Source organism: Mandrillus leucophaeus, unplaced genomic scaffold (assembly GCF_000951045.1).
Source record: "Mandrillus leucophaeus isolate KB7577 unplaced genomic scaffold, Mleu.le_1.0 Scaffold1552, whole genome shotgun sequence".
Classification (NCBI taxonomy): Eukaryota; Metazoa; Chordata; class Mammalia; order Primates; family Cercopithecidae; genus Mandrillus; species Mandrillus leucophaeus.
The window spans coordinates 117024-130307 of NW_012101535.1; the positions used below are offsets into that span (position 1 = coordinate 117024).

Below are 13284 nucleotides of genomic sequence, written 5' to 3' on the forward strand. Positions count from 1 at the left end.
TGTAGGTGTCTTCTAATATTTAAAGGGCTGCCATCTGGAAAAGTGAGTATTTTATATTGCCAAACTAGGCCAATAAGTGGAATTTTGTGAGGGGGTTAGTTTCAGCTGAAGGTAAGACAGAAGTGAGGATCTGGTTGCCTCGTGAGGTAGTAAGTTTCTCAATTTATTTATTCTAGAGGCTTTTCGATATTATTCATTACATTCTATAAGGTTGAGACTATTATGCCTTTCACATAGTTGAGAAAACCAAGATCATAGATGTTACCAAATTGCCCGAGGTCACACAGCTAAGTATCAGACTGGGACTTGAATCCATGCCGCCTGGCTCCAGAGTCCATGTTCTTACACACCTTAATATACTGTCTTGGGAAGAGATAGGCTCAAATCACTTTTCAGGTTCCTTCACAACATTCTTAAAATTAGGTCCGTCTTATTTAGGCATTAGGTACATGTTTGTCTAAATTATACGTATTATTTATCATCATTTAACAAAATTGCTTTTTTTTTCAGCTCTTGAGAGGAACATTTACTTTCAGCTCTCTTTGCAGAGGTCAAAGTTAGTATACAACTCTATTATTATTTCAGGATCTCATATATGTTTACTGTCAAAACATCCTCAACTTCTTTGTCATAATTTGGAAGTACAAAGTGATCATTTATTTTCTTTACCACTTCTTCAAATCTCCTTTTAAAACAAGCTTGTCTCTTGTATAGGGACCAGAACAAAACCATCTTAGAACAAGATATTTAGTAGTTTTCTCACTGGCTGGAGAAAAAGGCAAACCCAGAAAAAAAGAGTTTAGTGTATGCCACGCATACTCAGCATGATGATAAGAGTACTGAGTCCTTCACAGTCTTGCTTCTTCAAACCAGACTCTACAATTTGTCCCAGGTATCTGCATCAAAGAGACCACCTGCAAATCACTTCACTTACAAAATTTCTCCTAAAGAGATGCAATCAGGGGGATTACAGACACTGGATTGATTTGCAGCTTCGACTTCATGTTAGTAAAAGGTTGCAAATCCTGCATTTCCTACAGTCTGCTGAAGTGAGATCTTTCAGTGGGCTCCCTCTCCTGTATTCACAGGAGAACAGGGCAACACAAAGGCCAGAGACAGTGACCAGGGTGAGGATCTGGGCGGCAGCCAAGAAGGCACTTACAAAGTAGACCAAGGGTAGCAGCAGGCCAAGGCTCCACAGGGAAGTGCTGTGTGACATCTGGAGGGACGAGCTGGAGATTCTCTAGTATCAGAGGGGATAGAGATGCTTGCACAGGGGAGCAGGAGCACGGCATACCCCAGAGACTGTGGGCTGGATGGCGGGAGTCAGTCACAGCAGAGCAGTGCAGACCTCAAGAGCTGGAATGGACTTCTGAAAGAAGTGAAGTATTCAGGGCTGGAGAACCAACTTCAGTTTTGGACTCACTTAGCAAGAGCAGTTTCATGTGAGATTTCGAGTATGGAAAGATGAACTTCCCAGATGTCAACCTGGAATAGCCTTTCCTCTCAAAGTCTGCCAAAACTCTTTGCATTTATTTTCATTTCCCTTAGTGGTACTTCTTGGTTAATGAATCATCTTCATTTATTATCCACTGTGTGATTTGCATTCTTCTAAATTTGTCCAAAACTCTCTTTTTAACAAGTTTCAGAGTGTCTCTTTATCCTAATATTTCGGAGAAGGGTGTTTGGTGGGGGTGTGGACTAGCCCTGGAAGCACATCCAGTAGTGGAGGTGAGCCAGGTAGCCTTGCTTTTGTGTTTACTACCCCCCACTTTCCTGATCTGTAAATGAAATGAATAACATATTGTGACAGGATGCAATGCAGCACTGGATAGGAACATGACTTGTGCATGGCAAGGCACTATAAACTATGAATGATGCTGCTTTTATTGAAACAAACTGTGCCCAAACAGGGCTTGCCTGCTAGCCCCAGCAGCCCCTAGACTCCAGGAATGGTGTTTCTGAGAGGATGGCTGTGAAAGACAGATTCCACTCCTGCGGACTGCCTCAGTGTGTAGATGACTTAGAAAGAAAGGATCTGGGTAGAAAGTTAGGAAGAACATTATTATATTTGGAATATTTTTTCAAATTGAAATTCTCCTTTTATGAGGAAAATTTGATTTATTTATTCCTAGAGGTATTGTTCATCCATTGTTTTACTCTCTATTTGCATCCTCCAAAACACATGTAGATTTTTCTTGATAGTTATGCCTCTGTAATAACCAGAATTATTAGCGCATTTGCTGTTTTCTCCCTCTCTCGGATCACTTACCAATATGTTAAATTAAATCACTAGGCCTGGAACCGATCTCTGGCACACTGTGTTTTTATACTTCTTTTGCCTAAAATCATCATGCTGTCATCCCTTTCCCCAAATCTTAACTCAATTAAAAATATTTTCTTGGTTAACCATTTTTAATGTATTTTTATATATGGCACCAAAACTATTAATTTGTTCACCCATTCATAAGCTATATTCTCTTTCTTCCAGGTAGATTTTATTAAAAAAAGTAAAAAGTGTACAATGAGCCTCTATTTAGTCATCATTCCCCTGCCTTGGCTCAGTATTTCTAAGACAGAGGTAATCTATGACAGGTACACAGTGTAACTAAAAATTGCTCTATTTCTTCTTTGAATATTTTACCCCCAAAGTCTCCAAATTATCTACATTTTTGGGTGCATTAGCTTATTAGCTTATTATGATCAGTGATTATATTTGTAGTAGTCTTTATTCTTACCTGGGTTTCAAGGGATATTTTATTAGAGGCGAATCTCTCTGAAAATTAAGGCAAAGACTTTATCAACATTTTGCTACTTCTTTCTCCTTTTGTTCAGCTTTGGTGCCATTATTTTAAAGAGATCTCGTTTTGTTAACTTTCTTCTTTTCTTTTCCCTGGCTCACTTTTCCCGGGACCTTTGGAATCCTCTACGTGATGCATGATATTTTTTGTTTTTTGTATAATTTTAAGTTATTCCTCACCTGTATATTTTGTGTGTTTACATGTCTTCTTCCATTGCTTTTTTTCCTGCTTTTTGAAGACATCTCCCTTCCCCTGCCCCAGCAATTACATCTCTGACTCTGTCAACTAGCCACTGAGGATTATCATAACCCCTTGGAATTTTCCCTGGATTGCTGATAAGTTGCTTTGAAAATATTCTCTTGGTTTGTTTTTTGTTATTGAATTTTAAAATTCTAACTTTCATTTTTATCATAAGACACTTTATAATATAAGGTAGACATGTAGTGGATTTTAACTTGCCCACAAGGCTATGAAATTAAATTGCCTGTGGTCAGTGTTAATGTTTTTGCATCACCCTGTGGACCAGTTTCCATCCAGTGTCAGATCCCCATCTAGAATATTCCCTGAGCATACAGTCTCCTTCTCTACTTTCTCTGAGAAGCTGTAATTTCTCTTATCTAAAAATCTCACTTCCAACCCTTGTCCCTGTGAGGCATTTTGCCAATCTATGATTGAGTAATTAAAGTCTCTCATTATTACTACCTGGCCTAATTTTGCAGTTTCCACAATCTCAATTAACATTTCTATCTCAGTTTCCTGGTTAGGTGGGCTGTAACATATTCCTATTATGACTTTTTAATTATGTGAGAATAGAATGTCTACCCACAGAGATTCTACAGAAGTCCCTTTTTCTGATAAGATGTTTATCCTACTGCTTTGTAGAACTATCCTTCACACAGCACTATTACAAAAATGTATTTATTTATCTGTCCTCTTTGCAAGATGTGTTTGAAGTGGCTTACAAAAATACCAGCAAAGATAAAAAAAAAAGTCAGTGAGAAAACAGGGACGAGGTAATAGAAGGGTAGAAAAATAAGATGTAGCTGAAATGAGTTCATGCACTATAAGTGCTGAGTACTGTTAGAGTGTGCTGTAAACCTGCCTCAGAGTTTCCTTATGGCCAGAATGAAGAAGGGAATAGGATCAATTACATGGTTTAGAGTGTCTTTGAGGTAGAGTTAAATCAGTTGTTTAGGAAAGGCACAAAAATGTCTTCTTCAGAGATTCAAAATTTCTCTCCTGGGTCCTGATACATCCTCAATACATTCTTACAGTAAATGCGACATGTTTCACCAATTAACTTCTTAGTGTGCTCCCCCATGTAGGATTACTATACAAACGGCAGCATAGAATTTGGTAAGAACAGTACTATGGATGCTGACTCAAGTGAACTTCTAATAATTATTAAGCAGTAATGGATTCAAGAGCATCCTCCCTGGCAAGTGATTGGCCTGCATATATTCTATGTGGCCAGGTGAATGCAGGGCCCAGTGCTTTAACAACCAACTGAACAAGGGTTGAGTGTCATGACTGTGGAGAAACATTGCTGGGACCTCAACTAAAAATAAAACCAATTGTCCTCCACATGAAATGCCCACAAGGGAAAGCCAAGGCTTTACACAAAAAGCAATTTGGGGTCAGAGCCAATATTTGGGTAGGCAGGTGCTCCCAGCCACACCAGTTTGGCTTGTGAACACTCCTAAATACATGTAGATGAATGCAGACCTCAGTAAAGTGCCCCTAACTTTAAACAATGTATTTCCAGGTCAACTATCCAAGATAAGCTGATAGAAAAATGCTTGCTCTATCAGCTTATAAAATCATTTACCAAAATGTTAAATTAAGCCACTAGCCCTGGAACCAGTTATGGATACAGACTTTTGCAGAGGCATTTTAGGTAAGGCTAGTGAAAAGATGAAAGCTACTTACTAAAATAAATGACTTTCATTTTGGGGTAATTGATCTTGTTATCAATTGAACTCCTTAGTAGTAGTTAGAAAGTAAGAGCAACACGGACCAGAACAGCAAAAGTCCGTTCTACACGGACTTTTCCATTCATGGAAATAAAATAACATTATCTGCACATAGGCTTTTGCAGATTTTTCTGCTGCCTATAGTGGAGTGTCTAATGGAGGATGGATAGTGGACTATAGTCTCAAGTCATTAAGGTAAAAGTTATGAATAAGGTGGTGGTGGGGGAGTAGAATATAAACCTGCTTTATTCCAGTGGAAATTACCTGCTCCATCAGACAACTATCTGACCTCTCAGAGTCTCATGGGAATATTATGTGCAGATTCAGTGTAAGTGTGTATAATTTAGAGTTAATATAGGCGTATTGGTCAGTAAACTAATTATTTCCACAGAGCCCAAGGAAAGATCAACAGAGCTAGGCATCTGACTCATGAAAATGTCACAAAGATGCTTTTAAGTCTGCAAATGGCCAATAATAGAGCAGGCATCCCAAAGCACCACCTGCTTCTTAGGGAGAATGTTGGCTGGCAATAAGCTTAGAAGAAAATTGTGCACAGTATCTAGGAACCAAAGAGGTCTAGAGATTGAGGGCTATAAAGAACTGTGCTACTAAGATATGAGATATTCTAAATCTTGGTCAAACCACATAAGAGTATAGCTGAAGTGGTGGTACCAAGTAAATACACTCTGTGGAACTGGAGTCTGTCTTTATCATGGCCCTTGAACAGCTCTTGGAGGTAGCTTTATTCTTGGCAGATGCTAAATTAGCCAAAGGTTTCTAGTCCACTCTACTATACAAGGACTAATTCTAAGGCCAATGTATAAACTCTACTTAATGGGATGTTAGAAGGACAAAGGCCATGTTTAACCCGAATGTTGGTTAAGTAGTTCAGGTAAGCTTGGCAGGAGACAAGGTTAGAAAACATTTCTCAAAGCACAATCACAGAATAACTTCAAAACAATGTCTAATAATAAAGAGCAGAAAACAGATTTGGAGAGATCATTTTGAAGTCATCAGTGTTGATACCTCATATATCACAAATCTTGAGGTTATGGCCCCTTCTGCATCATTTCCTTTTTAAAAAGATAACTATTGAGATATAATTCCCATACTATAAAATTAACGTTTAAAAAGTGTACAATTCAGTGTTTTGTAGAATATTCACAAAGTTATGCATTGGTCACCACTGATTGCAGCACATTTTTATCACCCCTTAAAAAAATCCTGTACCTATTAGTATTCACTCCCCGTTTTCTCCTCCCTCGTTCCTTGACCACAACCAGTCTACTTTCTGTCTCTATGGGTTTCCCTATTCTGGCCGTTTCAAATAAACAGAAGCATATAATTGTGGCCTTTTGTGTCTGGCTTCTTTCATACTTCTTATCATTTTCAAGGTTCATCCATCTTGTAGCATATATCAAAACCTTATTCCATTATATGGATATACCATATTTTGTTTATCAGTTCATCATCAGTTGATGGGCATTTTGTTTCTATTTTTTTATATTAAGAGCAATGCTGCTATGACCATTCATGAACAAATTTTTGTGTGGATATACATTATTATTCTCTTGGAGATATACTAAGGAGTGGAATTGCTGGGTCATATGATAACTTTGTTTAACTTTTTTAGGAACCTCCAAACTGTTTTTCAAAGTAGATACACCATTTGGCATTCCCATCAGCAATGCACAAGGGTTCAAATTTCTTCATATCTTTGCCAACACTTGTTAGTATCCCTATTTTTTTATAGCTATCCTAGTGGGTATGAAGTGGTACCTTATTGTGATTTTGATCTCCATTTCTCTAATGACTAATGATGTTAAGCATTCTTTCCCCCATGGTTTATTGACAAATGACCTCTTCTTTGAAGAAATTCTCTTCACGTACTTTGTCCATTTTTTAAAATTTAAATTTTTAAAAATTGGGTCCTTTGCAATGTGGGCAGTTGTGATGTGAAACACTTGCAGCTGTTTGCTTTTGACAAGTGCCTGAGGGTAGGGCTGGTCACACAAAATGAATTCTGGCTCATGTAAAACACAAGCCCTGAGAAAGGAAGTTTCAAACAAGTTCCCAGACAGCTTAAATAGTGAAAATTATCTGGGGATGGGAATTTTGGAGAGCTTGAAACCAATTTGTGCCTTGTTTCCCATTCTCCACTGGCTACTGGGCTTCTGGTTTTCACAACTACCGTGTTTGTGAGGTTGCTAGCTTTTAAAGCTACCACAGAGCTGGGGAGAAGGGCACGGGAGTAGGACAAGTCAAAAGGACGTGAGGCTGCTGTTCTTAGAGAAATACAGTTGTTGTTCTTGAATTAACTCTCCTTTGATTGTTACATGCCTTCAGTAATTTTCACAGTTCTGAAAAAGCTAATTTTGACAGTTTTGTCAGGATTCTTGCTTTTATGAAGGGATGGAGTCCTACTTCATCACTCCAGAGGGTGAGTTCTATATTATTGTAACTAGCCAAATACACTGTTGACTGGAATAGTTTTTTGAGTAATCCCTGATTGCTTTCTTTTTCTTGGAGTAAGTACAATTTTTTAAAGCCGCCTTCCTTTTCTCAGACTTAGCAAGAAGTCAGGGCAATATCAAGGGAGCTATTTAATGCTTTCAGGGCCACAGATATATTTGGAGAAATATGTGCCTAAGTGATGACAATAAGTGCTAAGCTTTGAACATACTGGGAAGGTGGTCACTATGGCTAGAAGGGGAAGATCTAAGAAAAATAGGTTTATAAACTCTTCATGATTTTGTATACTTAAAAAATTTTTAATTTCTAATTTTTGTGGGTGTATAATAGGTATTTATATTTATGGGGTACATGATATATTTTTATATAGGAATGCAATGCATAATAATCACATCAGGGTGAAGGATAATCATGATTTTGTATACTTTCTGAAGTGGTTACAACATTATCAAATGATGTGAATTTTGAGACATGTTATTGAGTTTCTAAATATTTGGCATGAATATCAACTAAAGAATGAATGGCTTCTGGATTCCCCTCTCAAAAAACATGCACATTAAAAGAACTTTTAAAATACATATGCATATCACAGAGTGAAAAGGCAACCCATGAAATGGGAGAGAATACTTGAAAATCATATATCTGATAAGGAGTTTATATCTACCTAATAAAGAGTTAATTATCCTTTTATCTATCAATGGTTAAACAAAATGTGGTATATACATAAAATGAAATTTTATTTGACCTTAAGAAAGAAGGAAATTCTGACATATGCTACAACATGGATGAACCTTGAGGACATTATGGCAAGTGAAATAAACCAGTCTCAGAAAAAGCAAATATTGTATGACTCCAATTATGTGAAATACCTAGAGTAGTCAAATTCATACAAACAGAAAATAGAATACTGATGGCCAGGGAATAGAGAAATAGGGGATGAGGAGTTGTTGTTTAATGGATACAAAGTTTTAGTTTTGCAAGATGAAAAGAGTTCTGGATATTGGTTACACAACAATGTGAATATACTTAACATTACTGAACTATACAGTTAAAAATGGTTAAGACAGTAAATTTTAAGTTACATGTTTTTACCAGTAAATATATAAGTGATATCTTTCTCTGCATATATGTGCAATTAGAGAGGTATGCAAATATAATACCTGCGAAAATGCACTGAGGGAATATTTACTGTTCAGTCAGGGACAAATGGCTAGAGTGAGTAGGAAGGCTTACCCAGTGATGGCTTTCAAGGAGATGTGTGAGCTTGACCTGTGGTCTAAAGAGGGAACCTGTGCACATCAGTATGAAAATGGCACAGGGTAGGGATTCAACAGAGGACCTTTTACTTGCGGTTACATGGGCTCATGGGCATCGAGTGGCAGTGCTTTTTAGCAGCAGAGAGATGAGATCAGATAAAAACAGACAGGAGGCTGAGTGCAGTGGCTCACACCTATAATCCCAGCATTTTGGGAGGCCGAGGCAGGTGGATCACGAGGTCAAGAGATCGAGACCATACTGGCCAACATGGTGAAACCCCATCTCTACTAAAAATATAAAAATTAGCTGAGAGTGGTGGCATGCGCCTATAGTCCCAGTAACTTGGGAGGCAGAGGCAAGAGAATCATTTGAACCCAGGAGGTGGAGGTAGCAGTGAGCCGAAATAGTGCCACTGCATTCCAGCCTGGCAACAGAGCGAGACTCTATCTCAAAACAAAACGAAATGAAAAAAAAACAAAACAAAACAAAAAACCCCCAAAACAACAACAATGAAAAACAGACAGGATACTGAAGAGGGTGCTGGGTTTAAATTTCCTAGTGAGTTCCCAACTGATTCCATGAGTCAGAGGATTAAAGGCCTAATTCTGGATAAGTGTGCAACACATTAAAAAGTGGTCATTTGTGTTGTCTGTTTATTCTTGTCACTTGGAAAAATATACAAGAGGGTGAGACAATGTGAAACCCCAACTAGCCAGAGGAATCAAGCCCTAAAGGGGCTCTTTCACAGGGGGACTTCTTTCAGAAAGATTCTAATTACGTGAGTTTATTGATCACACACATTCTGCCAGCCGCCTCTACTCATTTGCACGCTTCAAATGAAGAGAGTGGCCAGGGAGCTCTGTCCAGGCCAATGAGAAAACCACTGCCATGACACCCAGATAGGATCTCACACTTGTCATAGGGAGTCTTCTGCCATCTGTCCAAGGGAACAATCTGACAGAGCACACAGGATGAAATTTTGCTAGCTTCTGTCTTTAGATAAGGACGCTATCGCTGGCTGAACATATTTTATGTATAACCTACCAGCTGCAAAGACCACTCAAGCATCATGTTTAAATATATTTGATAGTATCTGGAATCCTGTTAACTCTTGCCAGGGTGTATGGATTTTAAAAAGCATATAATAATATTCAATAGATGCTCAGATTAAAAACAAAAACATATGAAAAATGACTGCAGTCCATTTCTGAAGGGAAAGGGTGCAGGGGAGGGAGGAACGTATGTTGAGCAGGACAACGGGGTGGCAGAGGTGGGTGGTCATGTGGAGAATTGCACAGAGACTATTAAGGAAACAGATTGTAATTCACCTCTTTTCTCTGTCTCCTGATTGCAAATGGGACCAGATATGGGGCTGACTCAGTATTACAAAGCTTTATCTTCCTCTGTGACCCCACTTGCCACTCATTGTTGGCTGGTTTCAAGATTACTTCTCATAGTTTAGACAATTTTAAATTAGACCAGAACCAATGTTTAGAAAAGTTAGAACATAAATTCAGGCTTATCTATAACGTTACTGTTACTATCCTCAAGAATTTGTACAAATTAGTGGTAAATTTTGTGCTACACACATCTCAACCTAAAGCCTTTGAAAAGTTAGGGTCCTCTAAAGGCAAAGCATGGTTTTGCTTTGTTCTGAGATCACCCTGGGTATTTTGTCAATAACAGTAACAATAATGGGTCTTCACTGTTGATATGGTGTTCCTCCCTTTTAGTCATAAAGGTTTCTCCTCTTTAAGCTTAAATACTTCAGTGTGGATTTACTAGGGACAAGAAAATTATTTGACACCATAATACTGTTATTAAAATCAGGAAATCTAACACTAATACAACATTACCATGTAATCCATAATCCATATTCAAATTTAATCAGTTGTCTCAAAATGTTCTTTTATCTGAAAATATCCTATCAGAGACTTTTTCTGATTTAATTGTCATGTCTCTTCAGATTCCTTTAATATGGAACAGTTCCTTGGACTTCCTTTGTTTTCTTGACCTTGACATGAAGAATCAGGAGGACTCTTTTGAAGAGTACAGTCATTTTTGTAGAGTACCTCTGAATGTGGTGTTTCCTCATGGTTAAATTTAGGTTGTGCATTTTTGGCAAGAATATCACAGAAGTGATGCTGTGTCTTTCTCAGTGCAACATATTAGGAGACATGTGATGTCAGTTGTCCCAATATTGGTGATGTTAGCCATGATCATAGAGTTCAGGTTGAGTCTCCCACTTAAAATTACCATTTTCCCTTTGTAAATGATATGTAGATTGTTGGAAGATACTTGAAAATTATGTAAGTGTCCTACCCTTATCAAACTTTTACCCACTACTTTTATCCTCCATTTAGGATTTCCTAACTCAGCATTTATTATTTAATCATTAGTTTGAATTCTGCTGCGAGAGTTTTCTCTTCTCCTCTTACATTGATTTTTGTATGTGTGCACTTATTGATATAAGGATAATTCATAGATTCTTATTCTATTCAGTAAGTTATCCATTCCTACTAATATTTATTTTAATACTCAAATTTTTCCAGATTTGCCCATTGGGAATGCCTTCAAAAAGACTCTTACATCCCTTGACATATTCCACTGATTTTTTGAGCATAATTCAATAAAATGTTTCAGGTTCATCTGGTATTTTTCATGCCCTACTGTTGGAATTACCTATTTCTCCAAGAGTATTCAGTTCATTATAGCAAAGAATGGTGTTTAAAAACCAGTAACTATGTGCTAAGTGTGTTCATTCCTTCTGGAGCATTAGAGCTTCCAGACCCCCTCAGAGGTGAGGGCTAAGAAATATATGTGTATACATATATGTATCTTTTGTGTATAAAATCTATAATTTTTAAAAACTTTACATTAATACCTTAATTCCAATCTAACACGACAGGGCACATTCTAGTCTTCCTTCTCTCTATATGTCATTATCCTCAATATATTTACTAACTTTCTGGCATGGTTTCGCTCTGTGTCCCCACCCAAATCTCATCTTAAATTGTACTCCCACAATTCCCATGTGTTGTGGATGGGACCCGGTGGGAGATAATTTGAATCATGGGGGCAGTTTCCCCCATACTGTTCTTGTGGCAGTGAATAAGTCTCATGAGATCTGATGGTTTTATCAGGGGTTTCCGCTTTTGCATCTTCTTCATTTTCTTTTGCCACCACTGTGTAAGAAGTGCCTTTCGCCTCCTGCCATGATTCTGACGCCTCCCCAACCATGTAACTGTAAGTCCAATTAAACCTCTTTTTCTTCCCAGTCTCGAGTATGTCTTTATCAGCAGCATGAAAACAGACTAATACAGTAAATTGGTACCAGTAGAGCAGGGTGCTGCTGAAAACATACCTGAAAATGTGGAAGTGACTTTGGAACTGGGTAACGGGCAGAGGTTGGAACAGTTTGGAGGCTCAGAAGAAGACAGGAAAATGTGGGAAAATTTGGAACTTCCTAGATAGTTGTTGAATGGCTTTGACCAAAAGCCTGATAGCAATATGGACAATAAGGTCCAGGCTGAGGTGGTCTTAGATGGAGATGAGAAACTTGTTGGGAACTGGAGCAATGGTGACCCTTGTTATGTTTTAGCAAAGAGACTGGCAGCATTTTCCTCCTGCCCTAGAGATTAGTGGAACCTTCAACTTGAGAGAGGTGATTTAGGGTATCTGGCAGAAGAAATTTCTAAGCAGCAAAGCATTCAAGTGGTGACTTGGGTGCCATTAAAGGCATTTGGTTTTATAAGGAAAGCAGAGCATAAACATTTGGAAAATTTGCAGCTTGACAATGTGATAGAAAAGAAAAACCCTTTTTCTGGGGAGAAATTAAAGCCAGCTGCAAATATTTGCATAAGTAACCAGGAGCTGAATGTTAATCTCCTAGACATGAGGAAAATGTCTCCAGTACATGTCAGAAGTCTTCATAGCCACCCCTCCCATCACAGGCCCAGAGGCCTAGGAGAAAATGGTTTTGTGGGCCGGGCCCAGGGTTTCTGTGTTGTGTTTACTCAAAGACTTGGTGCCTTGCATCCCGACTACTCCAGTCATGGCTGAAAGGGACCAACGTAGAACTCGGGCTGTGGCTTCATAAGGCGCAAGCCCCAAGCCTTGGCAGCTTCCATGTGGTGTTGAGCCTGCGAGTGCACAGAAGTCAAGAATTAGGGTTCGGGAAACTCCACCTAGATTTCAGAAGATGTATGGAAATGCCTGGATGCCCAGGCAGACGTTTGCTGCAGGGGTGAGACACTCATGGAGAACCTCTGCTAGGGCAGTGCCAAAGAGAAATGTGGGTTGGAGTCCCCACAGAGAGTCCCTACTGGGGTGCTGCCTAGTGGAACTGTGAGAAGAGAGCTACCATCCTCCAGATCCCAGAATGGTAGATCCCCTGACAGCTTGCACCATTTACCTGGAAAAGCCTCAGACACTCAGTGCCAGCCCATGAAAGCAGCTGGGAGGGAGGCTGTACCCTGCCAAGTCACAGGGGAAAGCTGCTTGACACCATGAGAACCCACCTCTTGCACCAGTGTGACCTGGATGTGAGACCTGGAGTCAAAGGATATAATTTTGGAGCTTTAAAATTTGACTGCCCCATTGGATTTCAGACTTGCATGGGCCCTGTTTGTTTTGTCCAATTTCCCCCATTTGGAATGAGTGTATTTACCCAATAACTGTACCCTCATTGTATCTAGGAAGTAACTAACTTGCTTTTGATTTTACAGGCTCATAGGCAGAAGGGACTTGCCTTGTCTCAGATGAGACTTTGGATTGTGGAC

General features: G+C 38.9%; 1 pseudogene; it reads left to right on the top strand.

The window, feature by feature from the left end:
• Nucleotides 1-1264: 1264 nt before the first annotated feature.
• Nucleotides 1265-13284, top strand: part of LOC105536138 — a 57297-nt pseudogene continuing 45277 nt past the window's right edge.